The 15,412-nt window shown below is 37.7% G+C and overlaps 1 pseudogene; it reads right to left on the minus strand.

The window, feature by feature from the left end:
• Positions 1-1,677: 1,677 nt before the first annotated feature.
• LOC145268870 (5S ribosomal RNA) lies at positions 1,678-1,794 on the minus strand (annotated as a pseudogene).
• Positions 1,795-15,412: the final 13,618 nt, after the last annotated feature.

Genomic DNA, 15,412 nt, shown 5'->3' on the forward strand with positions numbered 1-15,412 from the left:
TTAGTAATGAAAATTCGGTAAATTTGTTAACTTATATGGAACGGCTCATCAAGAACTTGTTTACGTTAGACTTGAAGACAACCATATTGTAGTCAGCTGGAAAGCAGGAAAACGGAAGACAATTCCATAGACGTGCAGTTCTAAGAAAGAAGCTTTGTTCATGGAATCTACTTTTAGGTTTAGGCACAGATAAAGAGTGGGGGAATTATTGATAGTGTTTTCAGCTAGACGAGTGTTTCTTGTGAAAGTTTGGCGAGGAGGGACCATAGACTGAAGCTCAGTCGAACACTTTCCATGAACATAACGATACATCAGAGACAAACTCGCAACATCTCTTCTGTGAGATAGAGGTTGCAGGGAAGAGAAAAGAACATCTCCTACGAGGCTACGAAGTCTATTTTGAACACTATCAAGGCAGGACAAGGTCTTTCTAGCTGCATCCTGGTTCATGGTTTATTTTGGAAGTATAATCCATAAAGAAAATAAAAGAGAGCTTTTTATATTTTATTCGCAGTTTCGTGTTAAGGGTGTCAAACATTCCTACAAAAATTCTGATACACCTAACAATATATAATGTACGAACCCGACGATGGAACACCAGATAAGAAGGAAAAAAAAAACTTGGATTTATAAGAATAAAAAATCCAGCCTTAATCGCTCCTCGGCACAGTGGATAGAGGCGTTGAATTTCCACAGTTCCAGGTGAGCATTGTCCGAAGATAGCAGTTTTAATCCTACCCAAAGCCGGCCTGAGGATTAGTTAGCCAAAACGTGGTGAGACGACAACAACTATGGAAGGCAGTAATTACTGGGGATACAGTTAAAAGACTCAGCATTCTTATCCCGTCGCAGTTAACCTCCTGATGAAGGTCAGAGGAATACTTTGCCGAAACGTGGTGAAACAAAAACTATAAAGATGAGGATAACAGTCCATGAAAAAAAATTAATACACAAACATTCATTCATTTATAATTTAAAATTTTCGGCTTATAAAAAAAATCCTGATGAGGACTTTGCTATAAGCCGAAAATTAGAAACTTTAAATGAATGAATGTTTATATATATATATATATATATATATATATATATATACAGGGTGACGCCCCCCCCCCCCAAAAAAAACGGGCTCCAACTCTAATTAGGCCCTGTTTCTTAGTGTTTTGTCCGAATGAAATGAAACTTTGGTCATAACTAGTTTATTATATTCAAAACGTCACATCAAAACACTAGGGTCTTTAGCAGTTTTTTTCTTCGTATGTTCTAGATGGCCTCCATTTAGCTTTTTTTTGGGGGGGGGGAGGGTCACCCTGTATATATATATATATATATATATATATATATATATATATATATATATATATATCGCACGTGTATGATCATGGTTTGATTTTCTCCGTGTCTCTAATCACCACAATACCACATTTACTATCAAACCTTTATCGGAAACTACTGGGTCGATCTTGCTTAAATTTCGTGTTTCTAAGAAGTGGATTTCTATTAATTTTTACACATGTGCACATGATCGTGAGCTTACCAACACAGCAGCTATCTCCGACAAACATTTTTGTCTGGCTTCCTCGAGTCTTGACAGACTATGGATGCGCACTGTAAGGGTGCCTGCGCATGAAATTTGTGTCGCAAGAGTTACGCGGTCTCCAACCACGTCTCTCCTGAAAGCACTTACAGCGCCTAGAATTCCCAAATGGTCACCCATCTGGTACTAGCCAGGCTCAACGTTGCTTAACTTCGGTGATCTGGCGAGAGCCGGTGTGTCAACGTGATTATGCCGTATATTCACCAGCACAATACACAGAGATTAATAACCACAATACCACATTTAGTATAAAAACTTTATTGGAAACTAGTGCGTCGATCTTGCTGAAATTTTGTAATGATCATTTTTATGAAAAGGTGCTGCGAACTAAGTGTTATGATATGCATTCGATACACAGCAAGGGATTAATAGGGATTAGTATTCAATACAAAAAATAGCTAAATTTAAAAGAAATGGCATAAAGCACTCATTATGAATCAACGGGTTATAACCTTTTGCCTATTTCTAACGAGCTTAAACTCTAGTTTTAAAATAATGGCTGACACGTTTTGGCGTTATTTCACACTTTGCGGTTTCGCGCCAAATTAAACGACTTCAGTCCATGACTCGCACGCACCGATTTGTTTATCTTGCCCAGTCTCGAGTTGTAGATTGAATGAGTTCACACTTCAACTACGCACAATATTAATTGGAAAAATAAAGACAAACTCCCAGACTTTCGACAAACAAACAAACAAACAAGCAAACAAATTATCGCTTGGATTTCATGGCACCAAAGAAAACGCATGACCTATACGAAGACGTCCAGGGCAAAGAGCGAAATTGATTAAAATGTTTTGGGGATTAAAACTATCGGCCACGATTGTTTGAGACAATTTTTTTTTTGATTAAACAAGATGAATGCCCGTCTCAGGACGGGTAAAATTAACTTCCCGAGTAAGACAGTTCAACCCACATAGTTATCACCGCAACTACATTCAAAATTGTAAATTACATTATTATTATGATGAGGGGGAGGGTTTAATATCTTTTCGAGAGGATGGTATTAAAGTTCTCGTATACCACTATCAGCCGGTCACTGAGGTGTGACCGACAGACGTGTTATAGTAAATGTCTTAAAGCGGTCTCATGAAGATATGAAGATGGGCCAGTCATTAGGGTCTGTGTAGCAAGAAGAAAATCATACCTGAGATGTTGGATCTGGGTGTGGCTCCTTTCTTTTCTCAAGATGATCTCTTCACCCTGGTGGCATTCTGGTGGGAATCTTCATCTCTTTGTCCTCAGGGCCGCCTTTCGACTTCAGACATTTATGAAGGCATTCATGGCAGACACAAGAAAGACGACACGCGACACAATTTTAATATACATAAGGTATAACTAACTATTTTATTTTACAATATATATATATTACAATACATATTACAATTAATTTTTACAATTAAAACTGGACAATAGGCTTTTCAAAGCTAACTACCCTAACTAGTGTTGAGGGAGGGGGTGGCCCCCCTCATTTACGGAGAGACAGAATATGCGTCCTCACATCATGGTGGTCGTGCAGGAAAGAGACAGAAAGATAGCAAGGGAATTATGGGAAGGGATTTCTTTGTATCTCTACGCTCATGGCCAAATTACCACTGGTCCATGCTGCAGAGTGTGTTAGAAACAGTGGCACAAAGAAATAGTGCCACACTCGTAGAGAACACAACACGCACATTTGAAGACAAAATAACAATTTTGCGCCGTTGAGCTTTGTTTGGCAAGTTTCTCACTTACTGCCCCCAACCACGGGTTGGTCCATCTTGGTTTGGTCCATCTTGGTTTGGTCCATCTTGGTTTGGTAACAACTTGTGAAAAATCGATCTAACCTTGCGTCCGAACATAACCTCAGCAGGTGTCTTCGACATTTCGATGTTTGCATTCAAAGTGACTCTGTAGACTTGTAAAAACTGTTGGATTGACTTATCCATCGTCGACCCACTAGCTTTTTTCAGAGCGCTCTTGAATGTGTCAACGAATTTCTCTGCTTGTCCCTTACTTCTTGGGTGGTATGGCGGAATGGTTATATGCTCGATTAGATGATCCTCACAAAAATGTTTAAATTCAATAGACGTAAATTGCGTTCCATTGTCTATAACAGTGCAGTCTACTACTCCAAACCTAGCGAATAGTTCATGCAGGAAGTTGATTGTTACCTCGGATGTGGGATTCTTACATTTTAATACTTCCGGCCATTTAGATAGGCTGTCTACAACAGTGAGATAGTAGAACGGTCCTGCAAAATCTAAATGAATCCTAGGCCAAGGTCGGTTCAGTTTTGCCCACGATCCGAATTTTTTTTTTTTTTTTTTTTACACAGTGATCACCACTTATCAAGGCCCGGAAGCCACTCAGGGATAAGGGTTATTGCAAGTACATCACGTTAGTGAGGAGATTTTATGAAGTGTTTAATTAGGGGGGCGGTTCATTAGGAATTTGTTAACATTAGACTTGAAGACATCCAAGTTGTAGTCCGGAGGGAAGCAGGCAGACGGAACAGAGTTCCACAGGCGTGCAGTTCTAAGAAAGAAGCTTTGCTCATGAAATCCGCGTTTTGATTTAGGCACAGATATGGAGTGGGGGAAATTTTTCACAGTGGATTCAGCTAGACGGGTGTTTTTCGTGAAAGTTTGGCGAGGGGGGACCAGGGATTGGAGTTCAGACGAGCACCTGCCATGAAAATAACGATAAAACAAGGATAGGCTCGCAACGTCTCTTCTGTGGGAGAGGGGTTGCAGGGTAGAGAAAAGGGCATCCCCCACTAAACCACGAAGTCTATTTTGTACTCTGTCAATTGAGTCGGAGGAGCTTTTATAGCTAACGCGCTTCCTCTACACTCCCTGATTTTTCCTTCTATATCCTTATCCATGTTTGGCCAATAAACGAAAGAGCGCATAAGGCTTTTCATTCTTGATATACCTAGATGTTCTACATGGAATTCCTTGAGCATTCTTTTCTGTAATGTCGCAGGAATTACGACCCTGTCGCTATATGACAGGACGTTATCGCAACTTGAATAAATTTCTTCATCCAGTTCGTTTTTGTTGATCCTTTCTTTCGTGCGTATAATAAATTCGTCCACCTGCCTTACTCTTAATCTCATCAAGCGTTACTGGAAGTTCTCTTATTGTGTCGCATAACGTATTTTTTACTTCAACTTCCGCTTGAATCGCTGCTATTACCATATCCTCCAATGGTTCTGTCTGCTTAGGTATTAACCTTGATAACCCGTCTGTATGACCAAATTTTTTAGATAGTACATACTCCATTTGAAAATTGTAATGCAGAAGTATGGTACGCCATCTTTGGAGTCTATTCGCCGTATATTGTGATAGTCTCTTTTTCGATCCGAAAATCGTTAATAATAGTTTGTGGTCTGTAACAGAAATTGCCTACCGTGCAGGAAACGATGAAATTTCTTTACCACGAATATAATGCTTAGCGCCTTTTTTTCAATTTGTGAGTAGTTCTTTTCGGCTGGCAAAAGTGATCGGGATGAATGTGCTATAGGTTTCACTTTTCCGTCATCCATTCAGCCGGTATAACAGTTATGTTTCTTTTGTTGATATCATTTTGTTTTCAGCAGAATCAAGTTTAATTAAATAATCATGAAATATCTCCAAACAATTCTAGTTTAATATATATATATATATATATATATATATATATATATATATATATATATATTATTTTTTTTACTATGATAATTAAATACCTACAGACACTAGTGTTTCATCCTTTCGGGATTCTTCAGTGCAGGGTGTCACGATTACTACCAGTCGAACGATTCGAACCCCGCGACACGAGACATCTCTGGCTCGATTAGCGGAGACCGTATCCATTCGGCTACTATTAATCGTGTGAAATAGCGTTGAATTTTAAACATTTTAATTTAAATGTTCATTACGTCAGACAGACAGTAATCAAATCGTTATACGATGATCTACGCATAAGAGCTAAATTGAGCGACTTTTTAATTCAACAGAAAGTGCTCAACGATAAGAAACGCATTTCTTAAAGGGGCTGTCATAATTATTTTTTTTACTATAATAATTAAATACCTACAGACACTAGTGTTTCATCCTTTCGGGATTCTTCAGTGCAGGGTGTCACGATTACTACCAGTCGAACGATTCGAACCCCGCGACACGAGACATCTCTGGCTCGATTAGCGGAGACCGTATCCATTCGGCTACTATTAATCTTGTGAAATAGCGTTGAATTTTAAACATTTTAATTTAAATGTTCATTACGTCAGACAGACAGTGATCAAATCGTTATACGATGATCTACGCATAAGAGCTAAATTGACCGACTTTTTAATTCAACAGAAAGTGCTCAACGATAAGAAACGCATTTCTTAAAGGGGCTGTCATAATATATATATATATATATATATATATATGTGTGTGTGTGTGTGTATGTATGTATATATATATGTATGTATATATATATGTATATATATATATATATATGTATGTATGAATGTATATATATACATACATACATACATACATACATGCGTACATACATATATATATGTATGTATATATATATGTATGTTTATATATATGTATATATATATGTATGTTTATATATATGTATGTTTATATATATATATGTTTATATATATGTATGTTTATATATATGTATGTTTATATATATATATATGTTTATATATATGTATGTTTATATATAATATATATATATATATATATATATATATATATATATATATATATATATATATATATATATATACTAGCAGGGAGACCCGACATTGCCCGGGATTGAATGATGATCAACTAATATTTCACACTCCTACATTTTTAATTGTCATCGAAATCCGTGAAATCGCGCGGGGGGGAAGCTTCACATGCTTCCATGCAGTAACTTAGTCCAAAATATATGTTATTCTACATTGCACTCTAGAGAACCTACTGTTTCTTTTCTACAATTATTTTATAGAAACTTCTTTCCAGGTAACGAAAAAAAAAAACATTAAGAAATTTACACGCGGGGTTCGAACCGTAATGCACCCCCCTCTCCCCCAAAAAAGAACAACAAAAAACAAAAAACAAAAAACAAAAGAAACAACCCCCCCCAAAATAAACACGTATATTTTCAAGTCTTATAACTTACAGACCAAGTCATGCAACCCCCCTCTCACCTCCTATAAAGAACATGTTATCAACTTACCCACAATAGAAATTTTAACGGCCCGTTGTTCTATCATGGTAGCTTAGCGACGACATGGAAAAATAGCTTTACTGATGATAGATAAAATAAAATAATGGTTTCTATTATCGATTATCGGCAAATATCGGGGGGGGGAATATTCTAAGACAAAACCTAACTAAGATCACTCCCAGTTCTGTAAATTTTAAAGAAAATCTGTTCAGCCGTTTCGGTGTCTATACGGAACGAACTCACACACACTGACAAAGTTGCATTTATATAATTGTAGAGATATATGTGTGTGTGTTTGTGTTTATGTGTGTGTGTGTGTGTGTGTGTGTGTGTGTGTGTGTGTGTATGTGTGTATGTGTGCTCGCGAGTGTGCTTACATATTTTTTTCATTTACTCTAATACAACTCCTCCGTAATGCCATTCATTTTGTTCTATCGACTTACCAAAAATTGAACTTATTTTTAGACAAGCTTTGTTCACTGAGTACTTTTCATTATTTCGGAGAGTTTCGCTCGCCTTGTAATAAATTATGTCACTCACGGAGACGTACCTCCCTCAGTACATGTCTCCCATTAAATACACGCGGTGTTTTCTCTTCTGCTTGACCTTCGCGCCACATTTTTCCAAGCGTTCGACATAATCACACCATACTTTCGGAAAATAATAACAGTCGGTCGTGTTGGGAACTTTCATCTTGTCACGTAACGTCGCATTGCTTCGGTACAGTTGCGAGGTGTGTTCCGTGCTTATCCGGCGGAAGAACATAGAAAATTGATATGCAAATCGAAGGAGGAACCCGCTTGAAACATCGTTAATTCCACTGGGACACGAAAAGACCAAAATATGGTCGCCATTTTGATTTCCACGTTTCCTCATCTCTCTTTCTCTCTCTCTCTCTCTCTTTTTCACTTTATCATCTGTCTCTTTCGCTCGCTATCTCTTCTCCATCTCTTCGTTTTTTCTGTCCTTGATTATTCCGTCTCTCCTCTCGTTTTCACTGTCTCCCTATCTCCCCCCGTTGTTTGCATCTTTCCGCAACCCCCTTTACCCCATTTGTCTCTTTTCCTTCTCCTCCTCCCATGTATCTCCATATTTTTTTTTAGTTATCCCCTTCTCTCTCTTCCTCTATATTCCAGTCACTTTTCCTCTCTCTGCTTTATCTTTCTTTCACTCTCTGTCTCTCTACCTCATCTCTTCATCCTCGCCTCATTCATTTTGCCTGCTCGCCCCCTCTCAACTCGTCTCTTCTATTCTGTGTCTGTCTCTTTCTCTCTTTTCTCCCCTCTGTTTGTCTCTGTTTCTCTCCCTTCTCTCTTTGTCTGTCTGTAACTCCCCCTTCCATTATTTCTCCTCTCTTTCCCTATATCTTCAAAGGCCGAAAATGAACACGTTCTCTCTGATTCTCTCTCCTCTGATCTTGAGCACGTGGTGAAACGGGGAAAGAGGTGGCTGGTTACTTTTAATGCATTCAAAACCAAGCTTCTATCTTTACACCATCAACGCTCTGATCCCCATCTGGCATCACTTGAAATGAATGGCTCTCGTCTTGGGGAGGCTCCATGTTTTGATAAGCTTCTGGCATTGACCTTTACTTCTGATCTGAAATGGAACATGTACATCAACTCCGTTGCCAAGATCGCTGGAAAAATGGTAGGATCCTTCTACTGCTCCGGAAGATATCTCACTACTGATGCAATTCTCTATCTATATAAAAGCCAAGTACGACCAAGGATTGAGTACTGTTGCCTCATCTGGGCAGAAGCTGCTAAAAACAGCCTATCCTGCCTTGACAGAGTATAAAATAGACTTCGTGGCTTAGTGGGGTATGCCGTTTTCTCTTCCCTGCAACCTCTCTCCCACAGAAGAGACGTTGCGAGCCTGTCTTTGATTTATCGTTATTTCCATGGCAAGTGCTCGTCTGAGCTCCAATCTCTGGTCACACCCTCGGCAATCTTTCACGAAAAACACCTGTAAATTGTTAGAAAAATTGACAAGCTTCTGGGTTTGACCTTTACACCTGATCTGAAATGGAAAACGTACATCAAATCTGTTGCCAAGGTTGCTGGAAAAATGGTGGGATCATTCTACCGCTCCAGTTGATATCTCACTGCCGATGCAATTCTTTAAGAACCAAGTACGTTCCAAGATGGAGTACTTTTGCCAGGTATTAGCATATCCTGCCTTGATGGAGTTCAAAATAGACTTCATAACTAGCAGTATCAGAATTTTTGTGGGAATTTTTGACACCCCTAACACGAAACTGCGAATACAATATAAAAATCTCGTAATTTCTCTGTTAAAAGTGGGTTATTTATTTTCTTTATGGATTATACTTCCAAAATAAACTATTACAGTTGTTTTAAAAGTAATAAAAATATTTTTATTTTTTTTTTAAAACAGTAATGAATTTTCCGAACTCAATATTTTTCAATTTTTAAACTCAATATTTTTAAATTTTTAAATTTTAAAAATCTATCAAAATTTTTCTATTGATTCTATTTTTACGATATTTTCAGGGTCAATGTGAAATTTTATGTTCTTTCCAATAAACCGAATATAATATTTTAGACAAACGTTTTTTTTAAATTCACGCCCCCCCATTTTCACGCCCCCCCATTTTCACGCCCCCCCCCCATTTTGAAATGTCTATTAAAAAGCAAATAATTAATTTATGTTTAATAGGTTTATATATCACAAATTGAAGAGAAAAGGTCAATAAATAATATATTCAAATTTTAAACAAAAAAAAAAAATCAGTTTTTTAGAAATTTACCTGTAAAGTCCGAAGTTTAAAACCTTATTTTATAAGAACACATTTTTTCTTTTTGTCTTTTTTTTTTTTTTAATGAAACCTTGGTCCTTGCTCCTTTAATTGAAAAAAAAATTAGGGCTTGAATTACATTTTTCGAGGAGTTATAAGCTTAGAAAGATAGGGGGTCGAATAATTTACGCCTCTCATTTTGAAATGTCTATTAAAAAGTAAATAATTAATTTATGTTTAATAGGTTTATATATCACAAATTGAAGAGAAAAGGTCAATAAATAATATATTCAAATTTAAAACAAAAAAAAAAATCAGTTTTTTAGAAATTTACCTGTAAAGTCCGAAGTTTAAAACCTTTTTTAAAAAAAAAAAACACATTGTTTTGTTTTGTTTTTTTTTTTAAATAAAACCTTGGTCCTTACTCCTTTAATTGAAAAAAAAAATTAGGGCTTGAATTACATTTTTCGAGGAGTTATAAGCTTGGAAAGATGGGGTGGAATTATTCACTATTTTCACGAAATTTCTGACACTGCTACTTCATAACCTAGTCGGGGTTACCCTTTTTCTTCTCTGCATCCTCTTTCCCACAGAAGAAATATTGCGAGTCTGTCTCTGCTTTATCGTTATTTTCGTGGCAAGTGTTCGTCTGAGCTCTAATTTATTCCCCTCCGCCAAACTTTTACAAAAAGACACTCATCTATCTGAACCCACTATCAATAATTTCCCCTACTATTTATCTGTGCCTAAACCTAAACGTAGATTCCATGAACAAAGCTTCTTTCATAGAACTACCCAGCTGTGGAACCCTGACTTCCGGCTGACTGCAGTATGATCCTCTTCAAGTCTAATGTAAACAAGTTCTTGATGAAACTTTCCCTTAAGTAATCCAATTTACCAAATTCCCATTACTAACGATTACTATGATATTATTCCATTGATGACTGTATACTCATTAACCCTTATCCTCGAGTCGCCTTCGAGCCTTGATAAGTGGTGGGTCCTATTAAAAAGCAACAGCACATGAAAGAGCTGCTTATTAAAGTCATAAAAAAATACATCAACCGTATTTTTCACGAAAATACGGTTGACAATTTCTGCTACGGACCTGAAGAAGGTAAATCATGTGAAACGTATTTCCGTCAGCATGAAGATTTTTTTAGTATCGACGGCAAACAGTGGTCGGACCAGAAAAAGGTTCGTTTAATATTACAGAAACTAGAGACGGCCGAACATAACAAGTTATTGGATTTTATTTTACCACGTAAAACGTCGGAATTAACTTTCGCCGAGACGGTGGAACTTCTTACAGAACTATTTAACCTGAAAGTCTCTTTATTCCATAAGCGTTAGTCATGCTTGAATTTGCAGAAGAATGAAAAAGATGATTTCGCAACGTGCGCGGCCATGGTAAGTAAACATTGCGACGAATTCAAACTCGCAGACCTCAGTTAAAACAATTTTAAATGTTTAGTCATTTTCGTAAAGATTGACTTCTGGTCTAGATACGGAAATTAGGAGGCGTGTCTTAACAAAATTAGAAAATGAACCAGATCTAACCCTACAAAAGTTAATGGAAGACTAATAGAAAATAGAAATTAAAAAAAAAAGAGTCGATGGATATCGATGGATATCGATGGATATCGATGGATATCGAAGCCGGAGTCGCACAGATAAAAAGTAGACAGAAAATTTAAAATAAACACATAAATAAACACATAAATAAACACATAAATAAAACACAAGTTGAAAAAAAAAAGAACACATATCGACACATAGCTAAGAAAGAATTTTAAGGAAGAAAAATCGTGTAATCGTTATTAATTGTCCTTAGTCAATGGAGGGGGAAATCCTTCTATACTAAGGCAATTTTATTTTTGCAGAAACCCCTTTTGAGAGTAACTTGTTATCTCCCCCATTAAACCGACCTTGTGTTACATTTTGTTTTCGTGGGAAACAAATAAATAACTAGTCGATATCCGGTACTGGACTGGTGGCTGAAGTGTGGTGTCTGCACAGATGCTGCAATTAAATTAATTGTCCTTAGTCAATGGAGGGGGAAACCCTTCTATACTAAGGCAATTTTATTTTTGCAGAAACCCCTTTTGAGGGTAACTTGTTATCTCCCCCATTAAACCGACCTTGTGTTACATTTTGTTTTCGTGGGAAACAAATAAATAACTAGTCGATATCCGGTACTGGACTGGTGGCTGAAGTGTGGTGTCTGCACAGATGCTGCAATTAAATTAATTGTCCTTAGTCAATGGAGGGGAAAACCCTTCTATACTAAGGCAATTTTATTTTTGCAGAAACCCCTTTTGAGGGTAACTTGTTATCTCCCCCATTAAACCGACCTTGTGTTACATTGTGTTTTCGTGGGAAACAAATAAATAACTAGTCGATATCCGGTACAGGAGTGGTGGCTGAAGTGTGGTGTCTGCACAGATGCTGCAATTAAATTAAGTGTCCTTGGTCAATGGAGGGGAAAACCCTTCTATACTAAAGCAATTTTATTTTTGCAGAAACCCCTTTTGAGGGTAACCTGTTATCTCCCCCATTAAACCGACCTTGTGTTACATTTTGTTTCGTGGGAAACAAATAAATAACCAGTCGATATCCGGTACAGAACTGGTGGCTGAAGTGTGGTGTCTGCACAGATGCTGCAATTAAATTAATTGTCCTTGGTCAATGGAGGGGGAAACCCTTCTATACTAAGGCAATTTTATTTTTGCAGAAACCCCTTTTGAGGGTAACCTGTTATCTCCTCCATTAAACCGACCTTGTGTTACATTTTGTTTCGTGGGAAACAAATAAATAACCAGTCGATATCCAATAGACCAACGTAGGTCGTTGCATACTTTTTAATCATATGTTGTTAGTAATTTATTTTGTCGTTCTGCTTTTCTTATTTAAAAAAAAAAAATTATTTTATTTTTGATAACCGTTGGTCCATCTTGCTGACTGTTAGGACATATCGCGATTCCTATATATATATATATATATATATATATATATATATATATATATATATATATATATATATATATATATATATATATGGTTAGAGTTTTTTTTTGGTATTTTTGAACAATTATTTTTAGTTTTTTTTTCACATATAAGTTTTGATTTATTTTTATAATCAGTCGATGACGACATTTTTTTTTTTAGAATGCATTTTCTTAAAAACATTCATTTTGAAAATACGTTTTGTTTTTAAAATATATATTTTTACATTTATTGTGGAGGGTTAGGGTTAGGGTTAGGGTTACACTTTTAAGGGGGGGTCAACTAGTAATTATAGTGAGGGTAGACTATTTCCTTAGGGATAGTAGTTTGTGCCGGTTGAAGGAAAACATTTAATTTTCCTCCCTTGTCACAAGACTTGTTGTTTGAAGCGGAATCAAACCCCTCCTTTCCCCTTTTTTCTTCCAATTTAGTGTCGTCTGCTCGAGTCTCTTTCTGCCACCTCGTTTCTCATTGGATAAGCCTACTCGGCATTTTCTGGGACAGTTTTCGTCATCCGCCGGGTTTTGCCGAGTGAGGCTCATGGAAAAACGGAATTTAAACTGCAGAAATACTCCTGCTCCTGTCTTATTATCTCCCTTTCCTTTTCCCTTCTTTGGCGTGTTTGTCATATACGGCGTAAACATTGCCACACCTATTCTCATCTGATCATAGAAGTTAAGCAACGTTGAGCCAGGTCATTACTAAAATGGGTGACCAATTTGGGAATTCCAGGCGCTGTATGTAGGTGCACATTCTGGAGTGAACCACGGCTGGTTCGCACACACACACACACACACACACACACACACACACACACACACACACACACACGCACACACGCACACTGACACACGCAGATAAGATACAAAGACACACACAGACACACACACAAACACACACAGACACACAGACAGACACACACGCAGACACACAGACACACACAGACACACAAACACATAGATCCCCCCACACAGACACACACAAAGACACACACATAGACCATAACACACAGACACACACAGACACACACACATACACACATACACACACACGGACACACAGAACAAACACACACAGACACACACACTGACACACACACAGACACACGCACATTTGAGATCCATGTATGGATTATTATTGTCACATTTGGGCTGGTGCATCTGTTCCTAGTCTCTTACTCCTGGACAGGGTTCAAAAAAGAGTCGCCAACCTAATAGGTCTTGAACTGTCATCTAAACTTCAGCCCCTGTCTCATCGACGAAATGTTGTATCCCTCTGCCTGTTTTACAAGTATTTTAATGGTAAATGCTCCGATGAACTACAAACCCTTGTACTCCCTCTACATAAATACCCTCGACAAACCCGAAAAGCAGCAAAATCCCACCCCTACACAGTAGAGATCCTCAGCCTTCTAGTCTCATAGTTTCTTTCTAGGACTGCTAGACTTTGGAATTTTCTTCTGGGTCCCTACTTCCCTCACTGTACGGACATGCAGAAGTTCAAGTGTAATGTGAACAGACATCTTGCTGGTCATCTCCTTACATAGTATCCCTGCAAATTATGTCCAAGATAGTAGCTTCCTACATCGAAGCAGCAGTGTGCCTTGTTTGGGGTGAAAACGCGAAAAATAAATCTTGCTAGGGCGGTAGAATGATCTCATCATGTTTTCACTGATGTTGGCGACGGATCTGAGATAGGTTTTCTATTTCAGGTCAGGGGTGAAGGTCAGTCTCAAAAGGTTTGTCGAAGCCGGGTTCTTCATCTAGACAAGAGCTATTGATTAATATATATATTGCGGACTATCGTCCTCATCTTTATTAGTTGTTGTTTCACGACGTTTCGGATAACTATTCCTCTGGCCTTCGTCAGGTGGTAACCGCGACGGGATAGGAACTCCGAATCTCCTAACTGAATTCTCAACAATTACTGCCATCCATAGTTGTTGTCGTCTCGCCATGTTTTGGGTAGGATTGAAACTGCTATCTTATAATTAATTAATAAATATTACTCATCTCAATAATGAATTCGAATTAATATATATATATATATATATATATATATATATATATATATATATATATATATATATATATACCATTCGGTACGGACCCGACTATGGCTTTCGTCAGGTGGTAACCGCGACGGATAGAAACTCCGAATCTCCTAACTGCATCCTCAGCAATTACTACCTTCCATAGTTGTCGTTATTTCACGACGATTTGGCCGGCTTTGGGTAGGATTGAAACCGCCATCTTCAGACAATTCTCACCTGGAACCGTAGACATTCGTGGTGAGACGACAATAACTATGGATGGCAGTAATTGCTGACGATGTAGTTAGAAGATTCGGAGTTCCTATCCCATCGCGGTTACCACCTGACGAAGGCCAGCGGAATAGCTCGCCGAAACGTCGTGAAACAACAACTAATAAAGATGAGGATAATAGTCCGGAATAAATTAATAAATAATATTCATCTCAATAATGAATTCCAATTAAAAAAAACAAACAAACTTGGACAAAATGGGCATATGAACGTTATATGTGTGTGTGTGTGTGTGTGTGTGTGGGTGTGTGTGTGTGTGTGTGTGCAGTCAGCAGTAACCCTATTCAGAGTTTAAACGGCTTCCTCCGAAGGAGGATGTTTCATGGGAGTATGAAATTCACAAGCGATCCCCAGTCGAATGTACATCCCCGTTAGGGGAGATGACGACGTTAGTTTTTTGCAACTTTTTGCAGGGAGGTGTCGACGTCCTCCTACATGCAGCACCTGGACTTCCCAAATTGGTCACCCATTTTAGTAATGACTAGGGTCAACGTTGCTTAACTTCGGTGATCTGACTGGAACCGTATATATATGAGTGTTA

The sequence above is a fragment of the Euprymna scolopes genome, chromosome 44 (genome assembly GCF_053919585.1).
Source record: "Euprymna scolopes isolate OS-2025 chromosome 44, ASM5391958v1, whole genome shotgun sequence".
Taxonomy (NCBI): Eukaryota; Metazoa; Mollusca; class Cephalopoda; order Sepiida; family Sepiolidae; genus Euprymna; species Euprymna scolopes.